Raw genomic sequence first — 24,232 nt, 5'->3', positions numbered from 1 at the left:
TATTGTATTGTAAGTAATCTATAGTTTATTTAAGATTTATTTATTTATTTGAAAGAGTTACAGAGAGGCAGGGGCAGAGAAGGAGTGAGGTCTTCTATTCTCCAATTCACTCCTCAAAAGGCTGCAATGACTGGACCTGGGCCAAACTGAAGCCAGGAGCCTGGAGCTTCTTCTGAGTCTTCCATGCAGGTACAGAGGCCAAAGGACTTGGGCCATCTTCTGTTGCTTTTCCAAGCCATTAGCAGGGAGCTGGATGGGAAGAGGAGCAGCTGGAACTTGAACCTGTGCTTATATGGGATGCTGGTACTGCAGGTGGTGGCTTTACCCGCTATGCTACAGTGCCAGACCCTAGAGTTGATTTAATGTATAGGAGATAAGTGTGTGTAAATCATATGCAAATACCACGCCATTTAAAAAAAGATTTATTTATTTATTTGAAAGTCAGAGTTACAAGGAGAGAGAGGGAAAGACCGAGAGACTGGTTCACTCCCCAGTTGGTTGCAACAGCCAGGGCTGAGCCAGGCTGAAACCAGGAGCGAGGAGCTTCATCCAGGTCTCCCACATGGGTGACAGGGACCCAAGGACTTGGGCCATCTTCTGCTGCTTTCCCAGGTGAATTAGCAGGGAACTGGATAGAAAGTGGAGCAATTAGGACTCAAACTGGCAACTGTAAGGATTGCTAGTGTCCCAAATGGTGACTTAAGCCATTATTGCACAATGCCAGCCCATTTGCCATTTAAGGTAAGGGTCTTGGACACTTACAGATTTTTGTAACTGTAGTGGTCATGGAACCAAGCCTGTGGATAATGAGGGATCATTGTATCTGGTTTTGTTAACTCAGACTCTATCTGTATTTAAACAGAGAGAACAGACATTTTGTTAAATGCGTACCATTGCCTAGCACTATTCTAAATGCAATAACCTTGTGTGATGGGTTCTAGTATCATTACCATTGCCATTGTACAGATGGGAAAACTAAGGCACAGAAACATTAAGTACAGCTGGTCAATTGTGAGGGTGGGATCTGAACCCAGGCCTTGTGTCCTGAATCTGCTACATGACTACTAAGTATTCAACAACACAGATGGGGTAATAAGTCATGTGCATAAGAAAGGGAAAACCAAACCATGCAGTAGAAATTCTTTCTGAAGGTACATCTGGGGACTCAGCTTCTGAAAGCACAAAATTGTCAGTCTGCGGCATCAGAGGGAGAGGCCAGCAGCTCTCCCAAAGTCATGCTCTCAGCTGGAATTGCCTGACAAGTTCTTGGACACATGATAGACAGGGCACTGCTGCGTGATGGTTGAGGAAAGCAGTACAGGTCCCTGAGGTGTCCAGCGCTAGGGAAAGAGAGAAGTCAACATCGGTGGGTAGAAACTGTGGAATTTGGTCCTGCTCTCAGAAGCAAGGTTTTTGCTGTAGATACACTGGCAAGTATCCAGAAGGCAGAGTGTCGGTTAAAACACTAAGAAATAGAACGAAGTCTCTGGGCCCTCTCCCTCAGGATACTGAAGTCCAGGGGTCATCAGACTCCTTATAGAATAGCGTAGATTTTGCATAAATGACCTTTGAGCACCCTACTGTGTATGCAAACCATCTCTGGATGGCTTATAATACTTTCTATAATGTAAATGCTTCATAGGTGTTACATTGCATTGTTTTAGGAAATAATGACAAGAAAGAAGTCTGTACAGGTTTAGCACAGGTGCAAATTTTCCACAAACATTCTGGCTCTGTGTTTGTATGAGTCTGTGGGTGCAGGACCCATGGGTCCATGTGGCCACGTGTCACTAAGGTAGCATACACACACACAGTGAAAACTACAGAGAGCAGTACAAGGTTTTCTACAAAAGCATGCTCGTGTTCTTGGGCTGATCAAGGGGAAAGCAGTGGGGATGAGGGCTTGGGGGAGAAAGAGGAGAAAAATAGCCTGGAACTGCTACTGTCCCCATAGGGAATGTAAATGCCACTTGTTAAATGTCATGCCAGGTCAGGTCTGTGCTGATTCACTCACTTACCTTACAGATACTGTGGACATAGCCAAGAGACCAAGGGGCTGGAGATGCAGTGGAATGCTTTGTGGGGTCAGGCAGACTGGAGTTCCAGTCCTGGTTCCGCAGGTGTTTGCTGAGTGGCCTTTGTGTAATCTACAACTAAAATGGGAGAAATGTCTGATGCAGAGGACTGATACCAATAACGCAGGCAAAGCTCCTTGCAGGCAGCACCAGACTCAGAGTCTATACTACAAGCCCTTAGTAAATAATAATTACTATTCTGCTATACTAAGGATGCAAATAAAACAAGCCCTTTCATTAAAAATAATTTAGTTATTGAGATGAGGGCTACATAGGAGGAAGTATAGCTTGCTTTAAGAACATTTATGAAGCTCTGCACTTATTCTAGGGGCTTCAGGGACATTTAAGATAGTAACTTGAAGTCACATGACAGAGCCCAACCCAAAAACCTTGGTAACAGTGGTGTCCTTACTGCTGAGGGCAGCGAAGACACCAGGTGGCAAATGTGTGCTGAAGACCAGCTGGGCCAGAGGCCTCAGAGAGCTGACTGGGAGATCCAGGTGATCGGAGCTTGGGTGGCCTGTGGGAAGATAGAAGGGGAAGGGGGCTGGAGTGAGGCATAGAACAGGGATCTACAGGGTCCACACTGATCTCCCAGACAGGAAGTCAGCAGAGCTCCCAGCCTCCTTCTCACAGACTCTCTACCCCAACCCCCACTCCTGGAGATACTGATCTACTCCCCAAAATTGGGCTGGTCCCTGTGGATCTCCACTAGCCAAGTTGCCATCAAACCTCTCTTTCTGTGATTTATATTGGGATCACTCTGTTTCTACATACAAAATCATACTAGCAGTGCTCTCCAGGCTACATCCACCCCTCCCCGGAAATTCTGAACCTCCCCCTCTCACACACACACCATCCACTCTGGAGAGATCCTTGATCTGCCCTAGATTTTTGGTAGTGGGGGAGGGAGGGGAGGTAAGGTTCTCTGGAAGTTAGGTTAAGGTCAGAGAATCAAAGGGCTTCAATGTTGCCATGGTTACTACACATCTTCTGACACACATGTTCTTACAGGAAGTGGGCAGAGATGTTGGAGGTACAGGGGTGAAATGTGTGCTCCTCTATGGGATCCTCTTCAGCTTGGCTCTTGCTTAAGGGGAGAAGGGGCCAAACAAAAGAAATGTGATTTGGTCCACTCCAAGGCTGGCGAGCTGAGTTTCCAGGAGACCTGTCTCTGACTCCACTAGCTTTTCTTATCCCAGAAAACCAGAGGGGAAGGATGCTTCCCATCCTGCAGCTCCGTAAGCCTCACACTCCAGAGGAGCTCATGCGATGTCTTCCTTCCTCCCTCCCTCCCTCCCTCCCTCCCTGCCTCCCTCCCTCCCTCCTTCTCTCCCTCCCTCCCTCCCTCCCTCCCTCCCTCCCTCCCTCCCTCCCTCCTTCTCTCCCTCCCTTTCTTTCCGAAGCTGGTTAAGCCCGTATCAGAGGGCTGCATCAAGTCTTGCTACTGCACTTCTGATCCAGCTTCCTATTAAGGCCGTTGGAGATGGTGCAAGTGCTTGGGCCCCTGCCACCCACGTGGGAGACCTGGATGCAGTTCTTAGCTTCTGGCTTTGCCTGACCCAGCCCTACCTGTCATGAACATTTGGGGAATAAACCAATGAATGGAAAATTCTCTCTTTCTTTCCCTTTCTCTCCCTTTCTGTTACTCTGCCTTTCAAATAAATAAATAAATAAATAAATATTTTTTTAAGCAGTAACGAACGGCAAGGTCTGCCTGAGACACTGATGTCTCCAGGGCATGTACCTCCCTACAGCTTCACTCAACATATCTGGATATGGGAGTCCTCTGATCCCATTTTGCAAAGTGGATCAAATATGAATTCGGAGTGTATGGTATTCTTGCACACAATGCTTTTCTGAGCCGAGTGTCCTAACTGGTAGTGCCTAGGAGGTCAGAGATCCAAGGGCCTGTCAGCATTTCACTTTCATCCCCTAAACCCCCCAGGGCCTTTGTAATTGAGCTCCTAGTGGGCGTTGCCTGTGCGGCTGGGAGGGTCAGAGGCAGCTTCCTGGTGTCAGTTAACTCCAGTGCTTTCCAAACGGCAGCGAGTGCAAGTCGGTGCACTTGACTGAGCACAAACCCTTGGATTTTCTCAGCCTTAGTCCACGGGCCAGCCAACCAGAGGCCCATAGAAGTGAGCTGCTGTTGGGTGAGGAGGAAGGAAAACAGGGGCCCCATTGAGCACCTACCAAGCTTGCTCCCACTTTGGCACTGAAAATGGTCAATTTTAGCTGATCAGGTTCATTTCGCAACTCGGTTATGTGATTCCTAAGCATTACCTCTTATCTCTAAGCAGAGGTGTGAAAACAGAAGCGACTTGGCACAGGCTGGCTGCCTGAAGGAGGGTCTTTGTGTGAGGCTCAAGGCGTGCAGGGAGGAAGAAGACACGCAATGCTGCCCCCTGGTCCCCCAGCCCCATCGTGTTTTTGTTCTCCTTCATTCATCTGAGACCAAACTCTGGTCTTGCATTCAAAGCAGAGTTCACGCTTATACTGCTTTGTGGGGCTTTGCTCCGAGCCTTGGCTGAGCCTGTGCCCCGAACCAACTACTCAAACGGCTCATGGACGTCTCCCAACTGTGTGGCGAGGCTTATGCACACGTAGCAGCCGACACTAGTCGCTGCCCTTGTGGGAGAGAAGCAAGATGGCGGCGAGCCAGCAGCCTCACAAAGTGGTGTTGTTCATGCTCCTTCAGATGTGCCCGTGTGGCGGGCTCAGAGCAGGGCGGGATCTGTTCACAGCGACAGGCTCCGATTGGTTCTTGGGAGGATGAGAGCGACAATGCTAGCCTCTGTTAGCCTCTGCAGTGAGCTGGAGGGGTCCTGGCCAACACTGGAGGTTCCTGTGATCTTTCTTGGTCGCGTGAGACTGAATTACACCCCTGGAGGGGGAGCTCATTCCTGGGCCTTAGAAATCAAGTTTCTGACCAGGCTGGGGGCAACGGGGAACTTTGAGAAGTGCATTGTCTCCTGGCAGTGAGTTGAGGACACCTCAGAGTTGGGTCCCTAGAACACTGGGGGTCCCAGGACTTGTCCAGAAGATTGGTGACAGGAATCTCAGAGGTGAAGCACATTTTGGGGGCCCTGCATTGCTTCCTTATAGAGATGCCTTCTCATGTTGAAAAACTTGTGTTGCCACTTTCCTCTGGCTTTGGGAGAGAGAAAGGCAGCTGAAGGCTCGCACATGGACTAGGCATCTGCTAGGTTAGGAGACCTGGCCCCAGGTCAGGAAACTGCCTGGGAGGCTGAGGGCCAGAGTAGCCAATCGGACTTGAGTCTGCTGCGGGAACTCTCCCCACCCTAAGGCCATGCCCTGAGATGGACTCTCTGGTCATCTTTTTTTTTTTTTTTTCTTTACAATAAAAAAAACAAAGATAATATATTTATGTATTCGAAAGTCAGAGTTACAGGGAGAGGAAGAGAGGTCTTTCATCCGCTGGTTCACTCCCCAGGTGGCTGCAGCAGCGGGAGCTGGGCCAGGCTGAAGCCAGGAGTCCAGAGCCTTCTCTGGGTCTCCCACATGGATGTAACGGCCCAGGCACTTGGGCCATCTTCCTCTGCTTCACCAGGTGCATTAGCAGGGAGCTGGATCGAAGTGAAGCAGCTGGGACTCGAAGGCATTGCGGGCGGTGGCTTTACCTACTATGCCACAATGCTGGCCCTTCTGTTCATATTTTCTCACCAGGACTTTCTTCTCAGCAGACCAAGGATCCACAGCTGCCTGCTACCCTGGCTTCATCTGTAACTTCTCTCACATCCCACCTCCCTGTCCCCCGCCCCCCCCCCCCCCCCCATTGAATAAGGCACAAAATCCAAAGGATCCGCTCAGGGTCCTTATCTACAAAGCTCTGGGGCTTCTAGCCCCATTTCCTCATCTCTAATGGGCCTCCTTTCCCTTTGGTCTCCATCCGTAGCCTGAGTGAGTTTTCTAAAGTGAAAATTTGCATGTCATTCCCTAGCGGAAAAGGCTTGTACAGCTTCCTGCAGAGTGTGGGGCAAAGGTAGAAAGCCCTTAGGGGGCCTTGAGGATCCATAACCCCCTCCCTCCTCCCTTGCCTTACCCTCACCAGCTTGCTTCTGGCTGTCTCCCTGTCTTCCCAGCCCCCACACGACCTTTCTGCTGGGACCAGTCTGTGCCTTTCCTCGCAGGCGTGACTGTGGGAGGACAGGCAGCACAGTCTACTCCCCAGCGCCCGGAGGAGGTGGCCAGAGGCAAGGGGCTCAGGAATTGTTTGCTGAGTCATTTTAAATAGAAACCTTCCCGGATCTGCATTATGGGTCTTCTTAAGCAAGGTGATCTCAATAAAATCTGACTCTTCCGGGGCTGACTCCCTCGCTTTCCTGAACAGACTGTGCTCAACCACAGTTGCGTCTGGGTTCCGTGGAGTCCTCATGGTCTGGACCTGGGATGGGAAGGAGAGGCTTTTTACAGGCTGATTTTGTATTAACAGTTTTTAAAACGAGCTAGATCCACCGGCGCCGCAGCTCACTAGGCTAATCCTCTGCCTGTGGCACCGGCACCCTGGGTTCTAGTCCTGGTTGGGGCGCCAGATTCTGTCCCGGTTGCTCCTCTTCCAGTCCAGCTCTCTGCTGTGGCCCGGGAGGGCAGTGGAGGATGGCCCAGGTGCTTGGGCCCTGCACCCCATGGGAGACCAGGAGAAGCACCTGGTTCCTGGCTTTGGATAGGCGCAGCACTCTGGCTGTAGCGGCCAATTTGGGGGTGAACCAACGGAAGGAAGACCTTTCTCTCTGTCTCTCTCTCTCCCACTGTCTAACTCTGCCTGTCAAAAAAAAAAAAAAAAAAAAGCTAGATCAAGCGACTCCACTCCTAGGATTCCATCTCATGGAAGTATTGGAGCTAGGGACATTGATATAGAAGACAACGATGTGGCAATTAGTAAGGGAGTTGATTTGTATTTCTGACATGGAGGATGTCCAAGTAAAGAATGAATTGGAGGGGGCCAGCGTTGTGGTGTAGTAGGATAAGTGGATTAAGCGGGTTAAAGCTCCAGCCTGCAGCGTTGGCATCCCGTATAGGTGCCAATTCAACTCCCAGCTGCTCCACTTTCTATCCAGCTCCCTGCTTGTGGCCAGGGAAAGCAGTAGAAGATGGCCCAAGTGTGTGTACCCTGCCCCCACATGGAAGACCCGAAAGAAGCTCCTGGCTCCTGCCTTTGGACAGGCCCAACTCTGGCCATTGTGGCTATTTGGGGAATGAAGCAGCAGATGGAAGACCTCTCTCTCTCTCTCTCTCTCTCTCTCTCTCTCTCTCTGTAACTCTTTCAAATAAATAAAAAATAAATCTTTTTTTTAAGAAAGTGAATTGGAGAAAAATGTGAACATTATCATCCTTGAACATTTGTGTGAAATTTTTGTGTGTGTGTTTAGGAAAAAATCCAGAAGAATCTCATCAAATGGAAGATCAAGTTCATTCCCAAGCATGGAATACCCAAAAGGGTGAGGGGATTTCTGATTTCTGTGTGATATTTTCAAGAGTGAGTTGGATTATGCCAAAGTCCAGTGGGGGGGGGTGGTGGAGGTTAGTGTAGGGGACCTTAAAGCACCGACACTACTGGCACCCACATGGTTGACTTTTCTCAGCCTTCTGCCTGCTTTGTCAATGTTCTGTCTTCAACAGGCCCTTCTCAGGGATACTTGCACTGAAACGGGTTCTGGAGGATGGGGAAGGTTTTCCAAGAATCAAGCCAGGGCTCGTCAGTGCTGAAGGTGATGGTGCAGGAGACCCTTTGGGTCAGGGGGCTTCCTGGTGGTGATCCATGGTGGGGGGTCTGAGTTGAAGCAGCTCAGGTCGGCCGTGTGGTGAGCCCTGCAGTGGTGCTGTGTTCTTGTGGGTTACACGGGTTGGGAGGATGCTTGAATTCACTTCATGTGCAAGTGTGTGATGGGTGCAGTGGGAGGAACAATGTGAATGCAGATAAAGAATTGGGCAAAAAGCTTTACAAACCTCCCACGTGACCCATGACTAAATCGCCTCTATGGAGCCTATAGATTTCTTTTATTCTATTAATTTCCTTTTCCTGTATGTTAAGTAAAGCCCACAGATAACAAGCGATAAGGACAGGATTTGAACCCAGGTCTGATTGCAAACAAGTGTCATGTATAAAACCGAGGCCCAGTTTGGAGGGCTTTGAGGGAGCCTTCGGTTGGGAGAGCTCTCCATCTGCAAAGGGGAGTGGGTGTAGCGGAAGGAAGGCGGTCCTCACCCTGCCTGCTTTCATCCGGAACAGCCCAGGGCAAGGCGCTTCCCTGACCTTCACTTTCGTCCTTGGCAAAGTGCACTCTTCATCCGGGTCTCACAGAGCGTGGTGCGGAATAAAGGAACTGGTGCGGGGAAGGCACAGAGCCTCCTTGGGCCGTGGGAAGACAGCTGTGGCTGTAGCTCCGACTACAACTTGGAGTCCTCGGAGGAGCACAGGGCTGCTGGCCTCTTATGTCATTTAATTGCCCTGCTTCAGGCAAGAGTTGTTTACATTCAAGTCCTTCCTTGCTCCCATTTACACCTCAAACCGCTCAGCTGAGGCTGCTCTGGCCAAGGTCACCTATGTTTTGCTCCCAGGCAAATCAGAGTACAAAACAGTAGAAGGTGGTCAGTCCCTATCTTGCTGGATTGTGCAGGCCAGCACTCCCCGCCTTTCGCTCTTGGATTTTCTTCCTGCGTCTCCACTTGCTGCTTCTCTGTCCCCTTCCTGCACTTCTCTTCATCTGCAGTGCCTTGCCTGCTTGTGCTTTTGTCTGAGCATCTGTCTTAGGTATTATAGTTCCGTAATATTTCTCTTTTTAAATTATTTATTATTTGAAAAGCAGAGCGACAGGGACCGGCACTGTCACAAAGTGAGTTAAGCCACTGCTCGCAAAGCTGGCATCCCAGATGAGCGCCGTTTGAGCCCCGGCTGCCTCACTTCCGATCCAGCTCCCTGCTGATGAGCCTGGGAAGACAACCGAAGATGGCCCAAGTACTTGGGCTCTTGCCACCCATGTAGGAGATCTGGTTGGAATTCATGGCTTCAGCCTGGCCCAGTCCTGGCCATTGTGGCTATTTGGGGAGTGAACCAGCAGCTGGACCATCTCTCTCTCTCTCTCTGCCAATTAAGTAAATCCATGAATCTAACCCTAACCCTAACTGAAACCCTTTAGCTCCAGGTTTCAGCACCATCCAGTTCTCCCACTTAGGCCATCTTCCACTGCTTTGCCAGGAACATTAGCAGGGAGCTGGATCAGAAATGGAGCAGCTGGGACTTGAACTGGCACTCATATGGGCTGTGCCACAACACTCTCCCCTCTGCCCCTAGTCTCGATCCAAATCTACTCATCTGCCAAACTCCAGAGGTATCTTCCAAAACACAACTTGTGTTCCTTGCTTAATAATGGCTTTAGTGGATTCTTACTGCCCAAGATGCATTAACTGTCTTTCTGTCTCTCTCTTTAGTCTCATTTAAAATTTTGTATTTGTTTTCTTTGAAGGGCAGAGAGACAGAGACAGACAATGATCTCTCATCCACTGTTTCACTCACCAACTGCCTACACAGTAGGGGCAGAGCCAAGGAGCTGGGAACTCCCTCATGGTCTCCCACATGGGTGGCAGGGACCCAACTATTTGAGCCATCACCAGCTCCTCCCAGGAAGCACATTAGCAGAAAGTTGGAATCAAGTGTGGAGCTGGGGACTTGAACCCAAGCATGCTGATATGGGATGTGAGTATCCTGAGCACTGTTTTACTGCTGTGCCAAATGCCTGACCCTCTAAGTCTCATTTTGAAAATAAGCTCGGGGCTGCGCCGTGGCGCACTGGGTTAATCCTCTGCCTGCAGCATCAACATCCCATATGGGTGCCAGTTCTAGTCCTGGTTGCTCCTCTTCCAGTCCAGCTCTCTGTGGCCCAGGAGTGCAGTGGAGGATGGCCCAGGTGCTTGGGCTCCTGTACCCCTCTGGGAGATCAGGAGGAAGCACCTGGCTCTTGGCTTCGGATCAGCACAGCTCCGGCCATTGTGGCCATTTGGGAGTGAAGGAAGACCTTTTTCTCTGTCGCTCTCACTGTCTGTAACTCTATCTGTCAAATAAATAAATAAAATCTTTTTAAAAAAATTAGCCCATCCTTGGCATTCTAAGCTCTGCCACATTTAACTGAGCTGCTTCTTACTCCTGTGGTGCTTATTTCCTCTGCCCTCTGGTGGGTTTCTCATTAAAGATTGATTTTACTTGTTTGAAAGGCAGAGTCACAGAGAGATCTTTCATCCATTGATTCACTCCCCAAATGTCTGTAACAGCTGGGCCTGGACTAAGCTAAAGCCAGGAGTTAGGAGCTTCTTCCCGGTCTCCTATGTGGTTACATGGGCCCAAAGACTTGGGCCATCCTCTGCTGCTTTCCCAGGTGCATTAGCAGTGAGCTGGATTGAAGTGCAGAAGCTGCGACTCAAACTGGCGCCCATATTGGATGCCGGCATTATAGGCGGCAGTTTAACCGACTGTGTCACAGCGCTGGCCCCCCTCTGTTGGATTTCTATGCCTTGGATCTTGCTACTCGCTCTGCCTGGGATGAACACTTCCCCCACTGCACCTCCCACCGTTTGTCTGGCTGTGTGGTCTCCCTGGCCTGGCTGGGGTGTCTCTCCTATGTGCCCCAGCGAGATCTCTCCATCACAGTCTTCACCACGTGAGAACCCTTGCATGTGTCCCAAGTAGCATCATTTTTTTTTTTAAGATTTATTTCTTTATTTGAAAGACAGAGTTACAGAGAGAAGTAGAGCCAGAGAGAGAGAAAGGTCTTCCATCTGCTGATTCACTCCCCAAATGACTACAACGGCCAGAGTTGAGCTGATCTGAAGCCGGGAACCAGGAGCTTCTTCCAGGTCTCCCACGTGGGTACAGGGGCCCAAGCACTTGGACCATCTTCTACTGCTTTCCCAGGCCATAGCAGAGAGCTGGATCAATAGTGGAGCAGGCAGGATTTGAACTGGCCCCATATAGGATGCTGGCGCTGCAGGCCGGGGCTTTAACCCACTACACCACAGCGCCGGCCCCCCAAGCAGCATCTTTTTTTTTTTAAGGTGATTTCTTTCTTTCTTTTTTTAAGATTTATTTGTTATTTGAAAGGCAGAGTTACACAGAGAGAGAAAGAGAGAGAGAGGCCTTCCATCTGCTGGTTCACTCCCCAAATGGCTGCAACAGCCAGAGCTGCACCAATCAGTAGCCAGGAGCTAAGAGCTTCTTCCAGGTCTCCCATGCAGGTGCGGGGGCCCAAGATTTGGGCCATCTTCTACCCAATCAGCATCTTAATGCTAGGCCAACCACCCACCGCTGGGCCTGTGTTGTTTTGAAGATTTCCCAGACAATCCAAATGCCCAGTATGGGAGACCAGGGCCCCAGGCCTTTGCTGGTCTCTGCCTACCCCAGGCTCCTGTTACTGTCTTCATGACTTTTCCCCAAGACACCCGAACCCCGATGGACTTCTCATGTGACCCCAGAGAGCGTTCTATTCGGCCTACTCTCTCTCTCTCTCTTTTTTTTTTTTTTTTTTAAGATTTTATTTATTTATTTGAGAGGTAGCTATAGGCCATGAGAAGGAGAGACAGAAAGGTCTTCCATCTACTGGTTCACTCCCCAAATGGCTGCAAAGGCTGGAGCTGAGCTGATCCATATCCAGGAGCCAGGAGCTTCTTCTGGGTCTCCCATGTGGGTGCAGGGGCCCAACCACTTGGGCCATCTTCTACTGCTTTCCCAGGCCATAGCAGAGAGCTGGATTGGAAGAGGAGCAGTTGGGACTAGAACCAGCACCCATATGGGATGCCGGCACAGCAGGCGGAGGATTAACCTACTGCGCCACAGCGCCAGCCTCTCGGCCTACTCTCATCATGACTCCCTGAAATTATTTGGGTGGCATTTGTCGCCCACTTCACTCTCTGCCTCTAGAGGGCTGTCATGTTAGTAACCTGGACCTGAAAGCCCAGAGCCTTGTGGGTTCCCACTATGAGTTAGATTGAATTCAGTGGAAGCCTGGGCTGCTTTTGCTTTCATGTGGGTTGTCGGGGAATTGAATTCTCCCTTCATCCTCCATGCTGGGCCAGAGGGCTTTTATTTCTCCCCTGATAACTCACCCTCTATCAGGCAGGCCACACTGACTATCAATGGTAGGTCCAGGGCCGGCGCCGTGGCTCACTAGGCTAATCCTCCGCCTAGTGGCACCGGCACACCAGGTTCTAGTCCCGGTCGGGGCGTTGGATTCTGTCCCGGTTGCCCCTCTTCCAGGCCAGCTCTCTGCTGTGGCCAGGGAGTGCAGTGGAGGATGGCCCAAGTGCTTGGGCCCTGCACCCCATGGGAGACCAGGATGAGCACCTGGCTCCCGCCATTGGATCAGCGCGGTGCGCCGGCCGCAGCACGCTGGCGGTGTCCATTGGAGGGTGAACCAACGGCAAAAGGAAGACCTTTCTCTCTGTCTCTCTCTCTCACTGTCCACTCTGCCTGTCAAAAAAAAAAAAAAAAAAAAAAAAGGTAGCTCCAGTTTGGCCCAAACATTAATTACAAGGATGCTTTGAGGGCACTTGGGATTGTTCAGACCAACATAGATGTGCTTACCAAAGTCAGAAGCTGAATACTGCCTTGCAGATTGATTGATTGATCAACTGATGTACCTTCTAAGAGGTAAGAAAGTCCCCTTTGTCCCAATTGCTTTGGCATCTGAAACTTACTTTTGCGAGCTCCAAGTTGCCTCTCACAACCCCTACCAGGTCCTACTGCTCCTCTTGAATTATTCCATCCCAACAGATCACCAGCCATTCTGCAGTGAACGTAAATGTCCTTTAGTCCCTAATCCTCTCCCTCACTCCTCCCTCTCCTGGTATGGATTCCTGCTCTCAGTAAAAAAAAAAAAAAAAAGCTTATCATCATTCAAATGTCAACTCCTGAGTATCCCAGGTCAGAAATGATCTTTTCTGCACTTCTCAGATAATTATTTTCTTGCCATTTAATCGTCTGTCCATTTCATAAACATTTATCAGGCACCAAATAAGGGTCCGATTCATTTATTCACTGCCTCACCACATCCTATCACAGTTATTTGTGTCTTCTTCGAGGACAGTGGCTGCATCTTGTTCCTTTTGTTGTTCCTTTTGTATCCTCCTCCCTTGCCCTCGTTCCTGAGAACAGTGCTGGAGCCTTGGTCAAGTGCAACAATGTGGCTGACTGAATTTGGCCTTGTTGAGGATAGTCTTGGCAGTGTGCACTGGGCACAGATTTTCTTCTGGATGTGGGTAAAGAGATTCATTGTCACCCATCAAGGCTCTGAGAGTCATGACATCTCCAGAATGTTGAGAAGTGACTTCAGAACAAAAGGGGCTCGTCACATAATGCCACCCTCCAAATTCTCCCAACTGCCTTTGAAGTAGATGACAGATGCCTTCTCCCATGTCTTTTCCATAGTCACAAAGGTCTAAGTCGTTTGGGAGCAGGCCTATGCTGACTCAGGGCTCTCCTGCCTCCACTGTTTCCTTTGCACGCCGTGTGATTTGCCTGTGGCTGCTCCCAGCCTAGGTGTGTGCTCTACTGATGTTCTGCTCTAAGCAGCTGGAGTGCTCCCAATGGACTCTCTGTGTGTGTGCGCAGCACAGGTGCATGCCAGCGCGCACCTGCTCCCTGCGCAGTCAGGACACTGCTGAACCCTCTTGCCAAACATCTCCCTGCACTTCCTCTGTTGTGTCTTACTTCACCCTTTACTGGCCACCCAAGGCTTCTGCGCAAGGTGTTCCCCCTACCAGTGACCCATTGAGAGCCAATAGTCGGTTTCTTGAGAAATAGATTGAGATTTTCCCAACTCTTAGAAAGGAGCACCCAGCCTATTTTTTCTGAATGGTTAAAAATAAATCTGGGACTGGCGCGTGACACACTAGGTTAATCCTCCACCTAAGGCGCCAGCATCTCATGTGGGTGCTGGTTCTAGTCCTGGTTGCTCCTCTTCCAGTCCAGCTCTCTGCTGTGGCCCAGGAAGGCAGTGGAGGATGGCCCAAGTCCTTGGGCCCTGCACCCCATGGGAGACCAGGAGGAAGCACTTGGCTCCTGGCTTTGGATGAGTGCAGCTCCAGCCATTGCAGCCATTTGGGGAATGAACCAACGGAAAGAAGACCTTTCTCTCTGTCTGTCTCTCTCACTGTCTGTAACTCTACCTGTCAAATAAATAAATAAAAAATCTTTTAAAAACTCCAAATAAATAAAAATAAATCTGCTGCCACTGATTACAAGTTTGGCACAACACAGTCCCAAGCTCCATATCTTCTGAAAGATCTGTCTCCAGCGGCTGGCTTTGTGGCACAGCAGGTAAAACCACTGCCTGCAAGCCAGCACTCATATGGGTACCAGTTCGAGTCCTGGCTGCTTCTCTCTCTCACTCTCTCTCCCTCCCTCCTCTGTAACTCTTTCAAATAAATAATTAAATCTTTTTTTAAAAAATCTTTCTCAAGTTTATAAGAGCAAGCTCTCTCTGTCTTTTTGCTTCCCAGCTTGGAGAGCTCTCTCAGCTCCGTCAAGGACTTGCCAAGGTGAGGAGAATGAAAGATTGAGGTGCAGACACAGTGTGAAGCTGAAACAAAAGCTGGGAGGAATGAAATGTGGCTGAGGGGAAGGTGGCTTTGTGTGAAAGGTGATTTCGGTGAGAAACAGTTTTTACAATGTAAAGTTGAACTGGTGTGTTAGTACAGAGATTTTTTTCCTTCCTTCTACAAATGATCAAGGAAAATGGATTTTTAAAATGTAAACATTCTCTTGTAGTATTTACATCTTCTTTAATATAGGAGGACAAAGGTCTCAGTGCTTGAAGAAAAAAGCAGGAACAGAGAGATAACAGTTCTTTTACAGTTTGATTGTAATCTAAATATAACAGGAAAATCGCTCTCTACATAAAACACATGAGGGATGCATATCTGGGTGAGATTATTGGGTCTTTTCTCCTTTTTCCTAACTTTTGCTTTCCTCTGAGAGAGGCCTTTGGTGATGAAGATAAATAGTTGCTGAATGAAAAGAAAGCCAGTGTTGGGCTTTGCTGATAGAGGGTTTGGGGGAAATTATTTGTTAGGACAGAGAAGCCAAGGGATTAAATATGAGACTTCAGAGATCACATGGTCCAAGCCTTCATTTTGCACATACGGTCCTGAGCTGAGGCAGGGGTGTGGTTTGAGGAGGCACAAACTCATCTCATGATGCTGCAGCATTCACCTATGCCCTGTGAGACACGTAGGGAATATACATATATTTTTCTATCAAACTGATGATCTAATGAAAAACCTCCTAGGGAAAAAAAAAGATCCTTAAATCACCTCCACAGGGACCTCCTTTGTCTTTGGAAGCAAAGTCACTCACCAGTAAAAAATTTGTTGGAGACCGGCATTGTGGCACAGCAGGTTAAGTTGCCACCTGCGATGCCGGCATCTCCTATGAGCACCTGCTACGCCAGAACTTCAGCCCCGACGGCTAGGATCTCAACATAGAGATTGTGAGTGTCTTGTGGGAGGGGGTATGGTGGACATACATCTCCAGTCCATTTCACTACCACTCCAGTAGTGCACTTTCCTCTGTGTGTACAGCACAGGGCTGTAGGTTAACGCTCAGTGCAACATCTGACTTCTGTGTTCTGCTCCACTTGGCTCTTAAATCACCTCCACAAGGACCTCTGTTGTCTTTGGTAGTAAAGTCACTCACCAGTAGAAAATTTATTGGAGATCGGCTTTGTGACACAGCGGGCTAAGCCACCACCTGCAACCTGCAATGCTGGGATCTCACATGAGCACCAGTTTGAGTCCCAGTTGCTCCACTTTTTTTTTTTTTTTTTTTTTTTTGACAGGCAGAGTGGATAGTGAGAGAGACAGAGACAAAGGTCTTCCTTTTGCCGTTGGTTCACTCTCCAATGGCCGCTGCGGCCAGCGCGCTGCCTGGTCTCCCATGGGGTGCAGGGCCCATGCACTTGGGCCATCCTCCACTGCACTCCCAGGGCCACAGCAGAGAGCTGGCCTGGAAGAGGGGCAACCGGGACAGAATCCGGCGCCCCGACCGGGACTAGAACCTGGTGTGCCAGCGCCGCAAGGCGGAGGATTAGCCTACTGAGCCGTGGCGCCGGCTGCTCCACTTCTGATCCAGCTCCCTCTAATGTGCCTGGGAAGACAGTGGAAGATGGCTCAAATGCTCAGGCCCCTGCCACCTGCATGAGAGACCCAGGTAGAGTCCAGCCAGCCTCTGGTTCTATTCACTGATGCAGACTCTGGAGCGTCATAGTTAACACTGTCGAGGGGTCTCCTCTATAAGAGGGGTGAGCCGTTGCATGCCCAGGAGACCCAAAGGTGAACTCAGCTGTTTCTCCCTCAGGGACAGGCAGCCTGGCATTCTCCCTACTCTTTGCCTGGACTTTCCTCGCTGCTTATCCACCTGCCTCCCTCCATAGAGCTTTTTGAGGGTGGTGACTCTTCTCATTTAACTCTGCAACCACATGTTCAGCCCAAGGGAGGTGTTTGGTAAATGTCTGTTGCAAGAAGTGATGCTAAATGGCTCTTCAAGTCTGTGAAAACAAAACCGATCCTGTCTTTCTTTTCAGTTGTTCGTTAGGAAGTAGTCATTGAGTCCATCTTGGGTGAGTGCCTGGGTAGTCCTGGAAAAACAGGATCTTCTCTCAGAAGACTTCCAGTTCCCTAATACAACAAAGAGAACGGAACAACTCAACCAAAATACGCTCACCAGTGAATGGCCTCATGGTGGAGACTGGACCCTCAGCTTTATCAGAGGGTGCTGGGAGGAAGCCAATGGAATCAAAGGCATTTGGGATGTTGCTGTTGCCTTTGATATAGTCGAGTCAGCACAGATAAAGCATAGGTGGAGAATAATGGTTTGTCTCGCCATTAAACACCCAACTGTGCATGTACACATGGCCCCCACCTTGGGATTTTTCCACCAGTGCTAAAGTGATATGCATTCAGTAGAAGCCGTACATCAGATTTTCCGTTGGATATTTTCCCAGGCTGGTGATATGCAGTCTGATTCTCTGTACAGTGCTGGATACGACAGTGAGCACAGTGCCCAGGCAGTCCCCCAGTGAGCAGAGAAAACCACCCATGCTCTACAGTATGCTCTGTTGCCAGCGTTTTTTGGATACAAGTATTTGATAAATTATGAGAAGTAGTCGATACTTTAGCATTGAACACATTCCAGAGAGGCTAAGCTAAGTGATGGTGTATGGTATATTTGGACCTAGGATGTTTTCTACTTTTGTATGATGGGTTTATTGGAACAAAGCCCCATTAAAAATCAAACAGCATCTGGTTCTCAGCATATCTCAAAGTAGTTTTCGCTGCAAGGGAGACAGAGATGCGAAGCTTTCAAATCAAATAGCTTGGCATGCTGGACTCTGATTTCCATTGGTCTCCTCTTGGTTATGAAGACACTGACTTGTCTCCTGGGTCCTCGTCTATCTTCAAGAAATTGTCAGAACAGGAGGGTGATGCCAGGGGCACATGAGTGGTGTCCTCATGACCAGACTGCCCTGGATGAAAGATAACACATATCACATCTGGGTGACTCCAGCAACAAAACTTACCAGACATGTTGTAAGCCCAGCATGTCTCACGGATCATGCCTAAGAAAATGAGTAGATCACATAAAACACGTGTTGGAGAATGCACTCCATTGGCTTTGCAAAACTTGACTGAACCTCCTTGCTCAGGAAATTCCGCCCATGCCTCGCCAGGTTTCAGGAGGGAGACTCGGGCAGGAAGGGGGAGCGCTCTGTTTGCTCAGCATCTAGCACTGAGCAGTGCTTGTGACAGCCCACATCGCGGCCGTGAATAACAAGTATATCACAAGGGTTCTCAAATATGAAAGTGGAGTTGGAACAAAGAGCAGGCACCAGCCAGACTTCCTCCGTTAAAGATTATCCAATGTGTCACCTGGGTGCCAACATTCCCATAAATCCCAGCAGCTATAAGCAGCTCGATGTCACCTAGTGCAGGCTTTGAAACCCTGCCCGGGATCTCGTAGCATTCCACACGACGACCTCATCACAGGGGAATGAACTTTATCTCAAAGACTTTAAGTGTGTTTGCTTTAAAGATGATTTACCATGCTGCACAGTGACCAACTTTCCTAAATTAAACCTGATCTCTTGTTATAATTATGTGGCGCACGATTTCATCAGGAGGAATCTCTCAGCTAGCAAGCGTAAATCTCTCTAGGTTGGCCTCTCCGTGGATCAGAAGGCCGGGTCCCACGTCTGTAGAAGCACAGATAGGGAGGTTCCCCTTCTGGGCCGGGCGGGAAGCAGGACCAGAGATCTGTCAGAGAGACAGGCCGGAGGACGCTTCCTCCTTCTAGACAACAATTTGTCTCTTTTTCTTTTGGAAGGTACAGTTCTCAAGGCTCATGATTTGTGATAGAGAGAATTTGTTTCTCTTTTTCCCTTGCCTGGGTCAGTGGGAGAAGCCAGGACTATGAATAAGGCTCCCGCTGAACCCTTAGTGAGGGCCAGCATCCTGCCCCATCCCCATCAGCTTTGAGCAGCAGCTCCCAGCGGCTTCCACGGACACCTCTTGCTGAAAGGCGCTCTCCGCTCTTGTTGCTTTAATTACTTCAGGCACTCACAGTCCAGTGAAAGGATGGGGCTAAGCCATGAAAACCGTGTGAGAGCAAATACAGGGGTTCCTCAGGGTCCACAGGGCATTGGTCCCAGGACTTTCACCCCATATGGATGCTCAAGTTCCTGATAGAAAATGGACTGTGATTCACACATAACCGATGCACAGCCTCTGTATATTTTTAAAAATATTTAAAATTTTTCATTTATTTTTAGTTGGATATTAGCAAATTATTACCATGTATATTTATGGAGTAGAAAATGATTCCATTATATATATATGTGCATATATATATATTCACAGTGTGGAATTACTAGCATATTTATCATCTGTGCCTCCTGGCACACTGAAATACTGTCCTCTTTGATCAACATCCTCCTAATCCCTCCAGGAAAACAGACCTTGTGATGGTGAGGCTCCAGACAGTTGTAAATTCTGAATGTATAATTCCTCTGGCAACGTGTCAGTGAGATAGCCCTGTATATTTATATCTTCCCTATTTTACTTGTAATACCTAATACAGTGTAAATGCCATGCCATTAGTGATAATGCTGCATTGCTTAGGGAATAATGACAAGGGGTGGGGAGTTCCAGACAATGGAATTTTTCTCCTACATTTTCTTTCTTTCTCCCTTTCTTTCTTTCTCCCTTTCTTTCTTTCTCTCTCTCTTTCTTTCTTTCTTTCTTTCTTTCTTTCTTTCTTTCTTTCTTTCTTTCTTTCTTTCTTTCTTTCTTTCTTTTTCTAGAGATTTACTTATTTATTTGAAAGGCAGGGTTACAGAGAGAGATCTTCTATATGCTGGCTCACTGGCAGGGGTTGCAATGGCAGGGGTTGGGCCAGGCTAAAGCCAGGAGCTAGGAGCCCAAGCACTTGGGCCATCTTTCTGTGCCTTCCCAGATACATTAACAGGGAACTGGATTGGAAATGGAGCATCGGGGACCCAAACTGTCACTCATATGGGATGATAGTGTCAAAGGCAGAGGCTTAGTCCACTGTGCCACCACACCAGCCCCTGTCCCAATATTTTCTACTAGAAGTCGGTGAAATCTGTGGATGTGGAACCAGGGCTGGGTTGGAGGTGCTGACAGTCCAAGGCAATAGAACTTGAGAGGGGAGCAGGTGATTTGTGGGTACCAGTGTGTCCCCAAAGACTGCAGTGCCAGTGACCCTTGGGCCCCTAAGACTGAGCAGTGTTGGGCCAGGCAGGGAGAAGCTGACCTAGGTGGGAAATGTCATGCCACAGGAGAGGAGAGGCCTTGCCCATTTCATAGACGTCACTCCTTGGTGCCGCTTCACAGAAACACGAGGCAGCACAGAGTGGCTTCAGACCCAGAACCGAAGCCCAGTGACTGGAGAACTGGGCAGCAGGTCTCAGGTCAGGGCTGTAGGAGGGCGCCATAGAGGTGCTTGCACAGGCAGACAGGTGAGCAGGCTCGGAGTGCCTGGCGGTCACTTGCTGTCCCGAGCTCACTCTGCACACAACTAAGGGTAAATCCTGACTCTGCTCCCACACGCGTGTGCTGTGTGGGTACGTGACGGACTAAAATGCTTTACAAAGTGGGAATAATGATGCCCTCTTTCCAGAGTTAATCTGCAGGAAAACATGAGGTAATGTGTAAAACGCCAGGGGCTCTGCGAACGCTGCTTTCCTTTTTTTTCTTCCTGTTTCGCTCTTGGGAGGGCGGGGTGGGGGGGAGGCGCGGGGTGGGGGGGGAGCTTTGGCCTCCTCTCTTTTATTTCGCCTGGCTGCGACTTCCTGTCTCACCTCTCCCTGCCCACCCCAAATTGTCCCTGGGCTCTGTTTGAAGGACCCAAGTATGTGTACGGAAAGATTAAGCTGTCTTTTTTATAGAGGAGAAATGTATTGGAAATGGGGCACATCAAAAGTGAACGTAGGTGACAAATGTTTATATTTGGAAAGTGCTTCTGCTTTGATCCTGCTTTCTATTTTCTGAGAGCTTGACAAACGTGCCCTCTGGGCCCTGGCTTCCAACGTCCTCCGTCAGCGGAGCACTTTACTTGACGGGCAACCCATTTGATCCTGCACTTGCTGTTCCTCTCAATCTGGGACTGTCGTTGTCATCATGGAATAGGCCTCCTCCTGTCTCCCTGTCACGCTGCCCAGAGCCAGCGAGGTTGGGCGGAGTTTGGGCCACGCCTCTTCTCTGGAGCTTGGTTCTCAGGACTGCCAAGGTCAGGGCTGAGGGGGCTGTCCCGGGGCCATCACAAATGGCTCCCTGACATCTTCCTCCTGCCTTCCTCCTCCACAGAACACCCCCTGTCCTGGCTCCTGGGGAAGGGGCCAAAGAGAGTTTCCCCAAGGTGACCTTGAACTCCTATGAAATGCTCTGTAAGTCTGTTGCAGAAGTGATTTTTTCCCTAGAGCTTTTTCTTTTTTTTAAAAGGATTTATTTATTTTTATTTGAAAGGCAGAGTTACAGAGAGAGAAAGAGGTCTTCCATCCACTGGTTCACTCCTCATATGACCACAACAGCCGGAGCTGGGCCAATCTGAAGCCAGGAGCCTGGAGCTTCTTCTGGGTCTCCCAAGTGGGTGCAGGATCCCAAGCACTTAGGCCATCTTCTGTTGCTTTCCCAGACCAGAAGCAGGGAGATGGATTGGAAGGGGAGCAGCCGGGACTCGAACTGGCGCCCTGGAATGCCAGCATCACAGGCAGAGGTTTAATCCGCTCCACTACAGTGGCTCCTTTCCAGAGCTTCTTAAGACTTTTTGGAAGAAAAAACTGGACAGACTTAAAAAGCATGCTTAGCTACCATGTCATGCCCAGTTCTTGCGGGCATGTTCTAAAGTGTGTCCACGTGTTAGGTGCTCAGTGTGGCCATGGCACCAAGCCACCTTGTGCCACCAGGAAGCTGTGGTCAGCTCTTCTCTGGAAGGCTTCTTTGTCCACAAGGAGCTTCTTTCAATCTGGACCAACTTCTTCCCATGTTTGGACCTTTGAACCACAAACAGGAGAGAAGGGCCCTGGGACAGCATCTGCTATTCGTGCCGGGGTCAGCGTCCAAGCAGGGAGAACAGGAGGCTCCCCGAGCATCTCCAACAGAGGGACTTCACTGCCAGCAATTACGTAGGGGAAGGATGGACTGAGCAGCCCAACAGGGGAGGGGGGCCGTCCTGCACGGAAGGGCAGTGGGAAGCCACCGCCACCCAGGCTGCAGTGACAAACAGGGGAGGTGGAGTGACTTCAGTGTAGGGCAGGAGGTAGCTGGCAGGAGATGCATCCCCTCCCGCAAAGAGCTGAACCCGGGCAGAGGCATGGACACAGATCCTGGGGAGGGGCCTGCGAGCTCAGCTACTCTCTCCCCACACTTGAACATGGGCCAGGCCAGGGAAGAATGAGAAGGTGCTGGGCCCCAGTGTGCCACGGCCTGCTAGGAACTTCTTATCTGAAAGGCAGAGAGCAGTGGGAGGCGGGGAGGTATACGGTCTGGAGGATGCCAGCTCGTGTCCAGCACAGACCGAGCTGCACTCCCGCGTGGGGCGCTCACGTTCCCACATACGTGCACCTCCCTAAATAACTTTGGGAGCTCCCTCCCCATTGGCTGGGACCCACTGCTTGGTTCTCAGAACTGCTGGCGGGAGCAGGTGGCATTTCCAAGAACGCTCTGCGCTGGGATTAGCAGGTTCTGAGTTCTCCCAGGGGTCACAGAGCAACGTGACTCTTGCGTGCCTTGATAACCGAGAGGCACCGTTGTTTGGCTCCTAATGGTGCATGCAGGAGGGTGCTGACATTTTGGGTCTGAGGACACGGCTGAGACCGGGAACCTGCAGCCTAGCTCTCAGGCAATTCTGCAGGCGTTGCTTTCTCGCTTGTCTGGGTGCGTCGGTGTGTGATTTGTGGAAACATATTTTTTGAGAGTTGAGAGCTGGGGGTGCGGTGGCCAAGCCACTCTGCAGGAAGCAGGGCTGCAGATTTGACACCCTGAGTCACCTTGGGAAAGGTGATCTGTTGCCCAGGGCCTTGGGAGTTAAAGATGCCTCATGAGGTAACGTATTCTCCAAACATACACCTTCCCAGTCTATTTAATAAAAACACATTTTTTCTTATTTGTAAATATACGTTCATTGTAGAAGACTTGGGGAACACAAAAATAATTAAATAAAAATAATCGCCTGTGATTGCATAGCCCCAAAATAACTGTTGCTAATAATTTTGTGAATTTACCTTCAAGTTTTTTTTTTAAAGATTTTACTTATGTATTTGAAAGGCAGAGAGAGAGAGAGAGAGAGAGAGAGAGAGAGATTGATCTTCCATTTACTGGTTCACTCCCCAGATGGCCACAATAGCCAGGATTGGGCCATGCTGAAGCCAGGAGCCAGGAGCTTCATCTGGGTCTCCTGTGTGGATGCAGATATCCAAGTACTTGGGCCATCTTCTACTGCTTTCCCAGGTGCATTAGCAGGGAGCTGGATCAGAAGAGGAGCAGCCAGGACTCGAACCAGCACCCATATGGGATGCTGGCATTGCAGGCTGTGCCTTTACTCACTACGCCATAATGCTGACTCCTACCTTCGGTTTCTAATTGAATATATACTTTAATTTGAAGTCATACTGTATATATAGTCTTATGTTTTCCATCTAACATTAGGGAGAAATGTATATGAGTATTTTACCTTAATTAAAGATACGGGGACAAGCATCTGGTCTAGGAATTAAGCTGCCGTTCGGGATGCTCATATTCCATTGTGGAGTGCTTGGGTTTGAGTCTTGCCTCTGCTCCCGAGTCTTACTTCTATCACACTGGGAGGCAGCAGGCAATGACTCAGGTGGTTGTTGGATCCCTGCCACCTGCAAAGGAGACCTGGACTGCCTTCCTGGCTCCTAGCTTTGGCCATAGCTCAGTCCTGGCCCTGAAGGCATTTAGGGAGCGAACTAGCAGGTGGGAGCTCTCTGCCTCTGGTTCTCAGTCTTCCTGGGTCTCTGCCTCCTTTTCTTTCTTTTTTTCTTTTTAGGGTTTATTTATTTGTTTGAAAGTCAGAGTTACACTGAGAGAGGAGAGGCAGAGAGAGGGAAAGGTCTTCTATCTGCTGATTCACTCCCCAATTGGCCTCAACAGCTGACCCAAAGCCAGGAGCCAGGAACTTCTGCCAGGTCTTCCCACGTGGGTGCAGGAGCTCAAGGACTTGGGCCATCTCCTACTGCTTTCCCAGGCCATAGCAGAAAGCTGGATTGGAAGTGGAGCAACCGGGATTTGAACTGGTGACCATATGGGATGCCGGCACTGCAGGCAATGGCTTTGCCTGCTATGACACAGCATCGGCCCCCTCTGTCTCCTTTTCTGTCTCTGTCTGTCTCTCTCTTTTTCTCTATCTGTCCCTCAACTAAATATCTTTTTTTAAACGTTTATTTAATAAATATAAATTTCCAAAGTGCAGCTTTTGGATTACAGTGGCTTCCCCCCCCCCATAACTTCCCTCCCACCCACAACCCTCCCCTTTCCCGCTCCCTCTCCCCTTCCATTCACATCAAGATTCATTTTCAATTATCTTTATATACAGAAGATCAATTTAGCATATA

General features: G+C 49.4%; 1 long non-coding RNA gene across 1 annotated transcript; it reads right to left on the bottom strand.

Moving 5' to 3' along the window:
* Positions 1–359: 359 nt before the first annotated feature.
* Positions 360–12,879, bottom strand: LOC103349304 (uncharacterized). Its single transcript, XR_007921820.2, has 5 exons — positions 12,780–12,879; positions 2,488–2,595; positions 2,019–2,153; positions 763–848; positions 360–628 (listed from the first exon to the last, which is right to left on the bottom strand). It is a non-coding gene; the product is annotated as an uncharacterized lncRNA (long non-coding RNA).
* Positions 12,880–24,232: the final 11,353 nt, after the last annotated feature.

The sequence above is a fragment of the Oryctolagus cuniculus genome, chromosome 10 (assembly GCF_964237555.1).
Source record: "Oryctolagus cuniculus chromosome 10, mOryCun1.1, whole genome shotgun sequence".
In the NCBI taxonomy this organism is placed as follows: Eukaryota; Metazoa; Chordata; class Mammalia; order Lagomorpha; family Leporidae; genus Oryctolagus; species Oryctolagus cuniculus.
Note: the sequence above shows the minus strand (reverse complement) of the source record. Positions and strands in the feature narration are given on the sequence as shown.